Genomic DNA, 8,448 nt, shown 5'->3' on the forward strand with positions numbered 1-8,448 from the left:
CCTTCGAATCCGAGCGAAAATAAGAGATAGAGAGAAAAAGAGAGAGAGAGAGAGAGAGAGAGACTATTTTGTTGATGACTAGCCAAAGTTCTGACGTATCGTTTATCTTTCTCTATGAACTTAGGTATATATATATATACACGAACGTTTCTCTACTTAGATCTGCGTGCTATTCGGTCCTTTCCAATTTAATTCGTTTGAACTTTCTCTCTCTCTCTCTCTCTTTCTCCTCTGATTACCTATCGCCTATCCTTCGTTGTTTTCTTCTTGTTAAGTCCAGCAGGATATAACTTTTTTTAAGAACAAAGCTTTCTTCTCACGATATCCGAACGACGAAACGTAAACTTTCGTTTCGTTTGGTCAGGTTTATATGTTACGTGTTTCTGATATTTATTTAAAACAAAAAAGAGAGAGAGAGAGAGAGAGAGAGAGAGAGAGAGATGGAGATTATCTAGCAGAAAGATAATAGCTATATATACTTGTGTGAAGTGAAATGCGTGAAGTGCTTCGTAATGATAAGGAAATCATTTCACTTCGATTTCACTTCGATCGAGGCAACTTTTCTTTTTTCTTCTTCCCTTTTTTTTTCTCTCTCGTTTTTGTTTCCCTTCTTCTTTTCGTTTTTTCTTTCTTTCGTTAGCACGAAACATTTTTTTAGTCGGAAGAATTTAACGATGGACTCGAGTCGAATCAACGTAAACGGAAGAGAAATAACAAATTTTACGGATCATTGAGATTATGATAGTTTACTGGCTATAAATTTATCGAATTACTGTGTCGGTCGATGATTTTATTATTAAAAAGAAAAAAAAAATAATATGAAGAACTTCCTTCATAAAGGACGATCCAGGAAACGTTTAAACGTTTACTATTAATTATTATTTAATTAAATTATACTTCTCAACAGAGAAGTTTGTAGAATTATCGTAGTAGATTTAAATATTTATTAATACTATTGATAAATAGTATTGATAAATGGTATTAAGTATATTTAAGTAGATACGACGATTTAGTTGCTATCTTTCTTTTTCGTCGGAATTACGGATAATTTGTGATCAATGAAGTCTATTCGCGGAAAGCCATGTCGCAATTGGCCGCATGGTAGGCTTCTTTATAGGTATTAAGACACCCTCATAAATAGTCTATTTTCAGCTACATCGCGAACAAACAAGCGTCGCTATTTGTCTACGTCTGAGTATCGCTTAGACATACGCGTAAATAATTTTTCTATTTATTCTTTCGCAGATTTTTACGTTTGCCTAATCCAAAGCTTAGAGAGGAATCATAGTAATCTAGTTTGGAATTTATGGCGAATGTCGTGAAACGTTATTTTTACGGAGATCGTATGGATATTGTAATTATTTGATCAATGCGAACAACAAGAATTTACTTAAGCAAAAAATTTTATTCTCCTATCAACATTTTTTCCTTTTTATTTTTTTTTTTTTTTTTTATAGACTTTCTATGTCTCTCTTTCAGCTCGATGAATTATCAGAAATATTGTCGTTACGTTCGAGGAAACGACAGAAAATACGTCGACTTACCTGTAAAACACGGTTCGAGTAAGTAGGTATTACTCGTTCTCTGATCGTTTCAACACCAATAGACATACTCCGCAAATCACCAGTTAAATCTTAGAAAGTATAGTAACTGGATAAAACGTTCGAAAGAGCTCGAGGTTATCTCGCACCGTCGCCATGATAGTCTTCTCTACGATCGAGCGTGTTGTCATGCGCGCGTCGCAAGCCTGGTCGATAGAATAGACATCCTCTTGTATATATATATACACATATATACACACACACGCTGATATGTATGTATATATGTGTATATATATATATATATATATCTTTTCCTCTTATTTAGAGCTTGCACTTGCATCTCATTATTTTCGTCATATTCGTACCAAATCGTCATCTCTGACAGCATAATATGATACAAGAGAAATAAAATCATTATAAACACGAAGTGAGGACTAATATTAGATCAATTATTTTATTAAAACACGAGGATTCTGAGCTAAAAGGTTAATAACAAATACAGAAACAAATAGATAAAAAAAAGTAATTTTGCTTGATCGTTTACGTTTAATTTAATTCGAAGAATCGAGAATTATTTCTATCTTTTTAAAATTAATAACGTCTTATTATTATTTTATATCATAATTCAGAGAAACGTCAAACGCGAGGATAGGAAAAAAAGGAATCGATAGGAAAGTTAAAATTGCGAATAGAAACTGGCGCCGTTGGCTAATCCACATGCTATTTTCTCCTTCATTGGTTCGTCTCATTTACTCCTTGAAAATTAATCCCGTCGTGAAATTTACGAGCTCTCTACTTTCGAGCTTCGTACATTTTTAAACGATATCCTCGCGAATCCTTTCAACGATAGATCTATATGATTAATTTGTCTGCGTAATATCTGCTTCGTTAATAATTGATCTTTTTGTCCGCTGTGTTTGTTTTCTTCCTTTCCGTTTCTCTCGTTCCTCTTTAATATAGTCTTCAAGCATAAAGAAGCCTCGTCGAAAGTATATCCAGATGTAATAAAACATTTATAAACGGGCATTCGAACATTCGAATAAAGATAATAAATATCCAAATTCGGATTATTGAATAATAAAATCTTCGATTGCGAAGAGAGAACAAAAACGACGACGTTATCGCAGTCCGCTACATTTTTCTTTTTTCTTTCTTTTTCGTCGTCTCGTTGGCCGTTCGCAAAAGTCGATAGAAAGGAAGACAAAAAAAAAGTAAAAAGAAAAAAAAAAAAAAAAGAAAAAAGGAGAAGAAGAAAACGCAAAATCCGAACGTAGGTTTTACCGAACAACTCTTTCTCTCGTTTTTTCTTTGATGTTTTCACCGTGGTATGTTTGTAGATGCGAATTCCAAAGTGCTTTTAAATTTTACAAGTTCCGTGAGAAAGAAATGAAGGAAGGAGGAGTGAGAGAGAGAAAAAGAGAGATAGAAATAAAGAAAAATAAAGAAAGAGAAGTAAAATGTCGCGTCGGTACTTGCTTCGTTCGGTTCTCAAAAGTTTCTGAGCATGGCTGTCGGCGTGTATGCGAGTGAGCGCGCGCGCGCGCGCATCACGTCGAAGCCCGGGCGAAAGGCATCCCTTTGGCTCCGCCTTTGTAAAGAGGAAGAGAGAGGGAGAGAGAAAGAGAGAGAGAGAGAGAGAGAGAGAGAGACAGAGAGAGAATATTTCTCGGAAAAGTTTCTCTTACTCTCGGCCATGAGGCAATCGTCTTATTACGAGACAAAATTAAGGAGAATACAAGTTTTCGTGACATATATTCTTTCGCGAGTCGAAAGTTTGACCCAAATGATAATTTACCTTGGAGATAAATTCTTGAAATATTTTTTCTCTCATATCTGAGATATATTTTTTCATTGGTTTCTTTTTTCCCTTTTGCTTCCTTTTCTTTTCATTTTCTTTCTTTCTTTCTTTCTTTCTTTCTTTCTTTCTTTTTTCCCTTGAATTCATAAGTATCTCAAACGGAAGAAGTAACGTTGAAATATAAATGTTCGTGTATGTAGGTGTCGATTCCTCTAAGATTTTTACTATCGCGAAGTTCGAACGAATTTGTAAGCGAGGTGTAAGTTTTCTAATTTAAAGTGCTTAGCCATGTTTTATAGGTCCTGTAATATCCTTTGGCTCGCTGACGCGGAGCCAGTCTAGATAAGTTGTTACCTATATAAAGGTTCGGTTGAACTTTTCGTCTAGCTCTTATAAAAGCTTCAGCTAGTGGTACGGAACTTTCGAGATCGGGTCGAACGACATTCCACTGCTACCTCTCTTTGGAACTTGTAAAGCTTAAAGGCACTTGAGAATTTATATTCGCGTTCGGCGTACACACACACACACACACACACACACATATATATATATATATACACGAGTGTTAGTGACGCTCTAACGTTGAACTCTAAAAAAATGAATATCAACTTTGGAAAAGAAAAGGATCAAAATAAAAGAGAAAGAAAGAAAAAAAGATATCTTTGAAATTCGTTGAGAAAAGTATTTCGAAGGACGAAGGTCGTAGTTGCTCCTCCAAGGGATATATATATATATATAAAGTTCGAAAAAGTAGAAAATCTGTTTGAGTACTCTGTCGAACGGGGTGTAATGAAACGAGAGTAGATACTTAGTATCTGGAATATCGCTTAGCAAGCGAATTTTGAGAAAAAGGATTTACGTTCTGAATCGGAATCTAATAAAATTATTTTTATCGTCGGATATTTTAACAAATACTTTTTTTATCTCCCCATTTTCTTTTCTTTTCTTTTCTTTTCTTTATTTTTTTTTTTTTTTCTTTTACTTAAACCATCGCGACGTATTCCATTCTATCGGCACGTATAACGTGTAATATCCAATTTGTTAAAAAGAAATATTTCTTTCCACGAACAATGTTATTTATACAGCAAATAATATTCTAAAGTACGCGTGTATACGTGGACTCGAGATATGCGTAATAATTTGAAATAATTTCGATGACAAACTGAGGAACGAACTTTTCGAACGTCTCTAATCAGCGACGATAAAGAAGTCTAACGAGAAGAAGATTCGTTCGGCAAAAGGGACGATACATAAATGGTTCTGTGGTTCGGAAAGAGAATTTCGTTCGCCATGATATAATATAAGCTCGGACTAATTCCACTCGCCGCTCCATTTCTGCGCAAACGGCCTGTAATAACTGAGAAGGGCGAGACAAGAACAACGTGAACAGAAAGAGATAGAAAGAGAGAGAAAGAGAAGAGAAGAGACGAAGAAAGGAGATAGGTGATTGGGCTATATATATACATACATACATACATACATACATACATACATATATATATATATATATATATATATATATATATATATATATTCGATATAGACGATAGGTTCGAGAAGTAGAAGAGATGGAATGGAGCGGGAATGCAGCATCCTTTCTCGAGGTAGCAAAACCAGAATCGTTAACGAGGTGCCCGCCCTCTTTATCGCGAACCAGCCGACGAAGAACAAATGGGCCACCTGTGTCCCGCGTTTCTCGCAACACGCTTCTCGCGCCTTGATTATTCAACAAAGTTTTAGAAGCCGACTCTAATCCACCGCCAATCAGCTCGAAGCCCGACAAAATTTCTTTTTTCTTTTTTTCTTTTTTTCTTCTCTCTCTCTCTCTCTCTCTCTCTCCCTCTTTTTTTTCTTTCTTTCTCTCTTTTTTCTTTTTCTTTTTTTTTTTGCTCAGTCCACCGAAAGAAGAAGACCGCGAAGATTTTTAATTGGACGACATTCTCCATTCAGCGATGAAACGCGTGCGGGCCTGTTGACAAAGTACCACGACGATGTCCAATCTAAAACTGGCTTGAAAATTCGAAAACGATAAAGATATTGTCGGTTCTCTCGTTTAACTAGGTAGATACTAGTCAAATGTGTTTCCTTTCTTTCTTTTTTTTTTTGTTTCCGTTTTTTTTTTTTTCTTTTTTTCAACTACGATTTTCGTGGGAGTCCCATTAGTGACTCGTAAAATCAATTAAGTGGGCTTGTCGGTAATATTTCTTTTCTCTTGATTTCGTTTTCTTTTTCTTTTTTTTTTTTTTTCATCTTCGATCGAAGTAGAAGCAGGAAATATCAGTGCGAATGATTCGTTGCTATTTATTTAATCTGTATATCTACATTTCTACAATGTTGAAATTTACGTGAAACTTTATTGTTCGTTTTTCTCTTTCACGCGTTTCTTGGCGAATAAAATTTGTTTCTATATTTTTTCTCTCTTTCTTTAGAAGACAATCGATACAAAATATAATTTGATAAAAATAAAATGAGAAGTGAAGAAATAGTGGCGCGCGAAGAATAAAAGTTGGAATATATAAGAGACTCGAAAATTCAAGATGAAAGTTGTTTTCGGGCCGGGATAGATAATGTTGACGCGCGTTTCACCGAGCATATTTTCGGCAAACAGCAAAATCGCAATGGCTCGCGGCGCAACACGTTCGCAACTGTTTTTAAGAGACAACGCGAGTCTCGTAAAGTAAGGAAATATGTTTTTAGCAACAAAGTGCACCAAAGCTAATTTTGCTTTGGGATATCGTCGCGGTACGAGTTGCACGCAGTGCGTCCTACCAATTTATTTCGGTGAAATTTCGACGAAGTTGCTTTTCCGTTCGGCTTCTTTCGGTGGATGGTCTACTGGATCCACGTTCATGCAGACAGCTGCCGTGGAAGATCCGAACGATCGTTACAAAATTCCCAAGCTCGTTGAAGGGAGGAATACCTAGAAATAAATGTCGGACTTCAACGAAAACGTACGGACTTCAACGTAAACGCATTTACTGCATCTGTTCTCTCTCTCTCTCTCTCTCTCTCTTTCTCTCTCTTTGTTTCTCTCTCTCTCTCTCTCTCTCTCTCTTTATCTATCTTTCTTTTTCTCTCTATTTAATACTTCAACTGATAAGGATACCTGTATCTATTTTAAAAAACTTTCTCGATTAATTAAGCAAGACTGAACGTGAACGCTTTCGTAGAAATTTACATGCGTATAAGCAAGTTAATTACATTTAATTACATTCAGTGCGATATGCGAAATGGTAAAAAGATAAGAACGGCTAAGGAAATTTATGAGATGGAAGTATTCGTTGTATTATATTAAATAAACGAAAGGATACGGCATAAAACGTTTCAAGATATTTTGTCGTTTTAAACTTGTTAGACGACAAATAGCTATTAGAATATTTTTGTTAAAACGATAAGCACATCTTCGTATATACAATTCCTTCTTGTATAATTATTATTCATTTTTAATGGTAATACTTACGTTGATAATAGATCGTCACAATTCATTCCAAGAAATACAACGGACACATGTAATCACAGTTAACACACAAGCAGAGTTGAAATGGTTACGTAAAAACAGTTTTTCTAGAACATTTGTCACTCGACTCGTTTTACCGACGAAACGTAACGAGAACTGGAGTATTAGACGGCACTCTCGTGAATTAATTAAAGCTCGCAGTTCACCGAGTCGAAAGATTCAGATTTGATGAACGAAACGGACGAAAAATTCAAGATTAAGTGATAAATGGAGAGAACGACAATGTTAAAATTTTTCGTGTCATTAAACTTTTGTTTATTCCCAAAGAAATAATATTGCCTCTTAATGTACTAATTTACATACGTATAATACGTGTTAACGAGGATAAAAAAGAAATCTCATGAATCATTTTAACGTTCTAACAGATGCGTGTAAGTAAGTAAACAGTGGCGGCTATTAGTTCTAGAAATTAATTCTATGCGATAACACGAAGAGATATAAATTATTATTATTGTATTAAGTGACACGCGTATCGATCGAATTAAAGAATTTTTGTCAGTACGGTATTAGAGTGTCTGCGAGGGAATTTCGAATTTTCTGGTTTTTGCGAATATTCAAAATATCTACGACTTGTTTGAGATCTCGGGGATAATAAATGAGACGAGAACCGACGGAAGTTCGCGTAACACTGTTCTGACGAAAGATCGGAGGTGAGTGAGCTGAAGGGAAGAACATTTTACATTCCCATAATGACGGTGAACAGAAAGAGAGAGAGAGAGAGAGAGAGAGAGAGAGAGAGGATGTATGTGTGTGTGTGTATAGGGCTAAGAGTACGTGAGACTCGGACCCTTTTTTTGCGTTGGTACACCATAAAGTTCGAGCAGGCGAAAATGACGAGAACGTTTTTCTCACTGCTGTGTTTCGTCTTCGAATTTATAACGGTGAAGTTTCTTTCTCGACCGACCGACATTGTTGTTCGATTCGCGAAGACCGTTTTCTAACTGTAAGGGAAGATCTTTTTTTTTTTTTGTCTTCTTTTTCTTCTTTTTCTTCTTCTTCTTTCTCCTCTTCTTTGACCGTTCCTTGTACTTTCCTCCTTTTTTTTTTTTGCTTTCATTCTTTCCTCTTTTTCTTTTTTTATGCAGCAAAGAGCTCGTTCAACCACGGTAGAAAATTATATGGAAAAAAAGGGCAGGTAACGGGTTGTGGCTTTATGGGTGTGCACGTAAACACGTTGTCATTGCAGCACGACAGGGACGTCCCTTTTCGCGTAAATAAGTTCCCTACGGATAAGGATATTTTTCAAGTAATGTTTACGTCGAGTTCCTAGCAAAAGTTTTGAATTCTTGCGAGTCCGTATATATATATATATATATTTTTTTTTTTTTTTATAAAAATTTTCTTATTTTTATTCTTCTTGACAAATGATCTAATCGATCCGACGATTAAAACTGTATAGATATTTTGTTGACACCGATCATAGACAATTCTCATTGTCTTACTCGTTTGTCGTGTTCGCGTTAGGTTCGTGCCGTGACCGGGATCTATATTTACGAATAATTCTTTTAGTTTTTTTTTTTTCGTTTTTTTTTTTTTCTTTTTAATTTTAATCTATATAGCGAAAGGTAATTTATTTTTATCGCGTGACGAGC

At 35.3% G+C, this 8,448-nt stretch overlaps 1 protein-coding gene across 7 annotated transcripts in view; it reads left to right on the plus strand.

The window, feature by feature from the left end:
• Nucleotides 1-8,448, plus strand: part of LOC122628314 — a 305,366-nt gene that overhangs the window by 23,386 nt on the left and 273,532 nt on the right. The window lies entirely within an intron of this gene.

The sequence above is a fragment of the Vespula pensylvanica genome, chromosome 4, assembly GCF_014466175.1.
Source record: "Vespula pensylvanica isolate Volc-1 chromosome 4, ASM1446617v1, whole genome shotgun sequence".
Taxonomy (NCBI): domain Eukaryota; kingdom Metazoa; phylum Arthropoda; class Insecta; order Hymenoptera; family Vespidae; genus Vespula; species Vespula pensylvanica.